Here is a 690-nt window from a genome sequence, read left to right as displayed (position 1 = left end):
AGGGCAGTGTAGCTATGCCCCCTGGGGGAGAGGGTTATTTTTCACCCTCTCTCTGGTGAGCACAGGTGCCCTATAGCAGAAACGAAAGAGAAAATTATATATTTATATATATAAGAAAGGGACCAGCATTGGCATAATGGCTTTGTCACTGGACTCCCATGTAGTCAACCGCGGTTTAAGTCCTGGACCCAGTGGCTTAAACTCACGCTGGGCACATGTGCATGTGTGCCTAAGATCCTGAGAGAAGAATGGAGGAGAAGGGATTGTGGCATGACCATCCCCTCCAGAGGGTGATTTCTTGCTTTCTGTCTGTCTTTCTGGCAAGCGCACACACCCTATCTCTCCCCTCCAAAAAATTATATACATATATATGAGAGAAAGAGGGGAAGTTAACCATAAACTAAATGGGATAAAGAAGTATATAGTATCCACTCTCATTCTTCTGTAAAGTACTTGACAGTTTGTGATTATTCTATTTAGCTGAGGTGAATGCTTAGCAATTTTTAAGAATTGGGAAAAGATAAGACAAAAGCAAGACAAAAAACTTCCTTCAGTGTTCTGCTCTTCAGTGTGTACCAAACTTGATAGAAGTTACAGAACCATTGTGACTAATATGGGGAGTTCACAGAGGTAGGCAGCAAAAGCTCAAACCATTAGGGCAAGGGTCCAACTCCGTAGCAGTCAGGAATG

General features: G+C 42.9%; 1 protein-coding gene across 1 annotated transcript in view; it reads right to left on the bottom strand.

Annotated features, from left to right (window-relative positions):
* POLG2 (DNA polymerase gamma 2, accessory subunit) overlaps positions 1-690 on the bottom strand; it is a 20,803-nt gene that overhangs the window by 11,792 nt on the left and 8,321 nt on the right. The window lies entirely within an intron of this gene.

This window comes from Tupaia chinensis, unplaced genomic scaffold (genome assembly GCF_000334495.1).
Source record: "Tupaia chinensis unplaced genomic scaffold, TupChi_1.0 Scaffold000187_1, whole genome shotgun sequence".
Lineage (NCBI taxonomy): Eukaryota > Metazoa > Chordata > Mammalia > Scandentia > Tupaiidae > Tupaia > Tupaia belangeri.
Note: the sequence above shows the minus strand (reverse complement) of the source record. Positions and strands in the feature narration are given on the sequence as shown.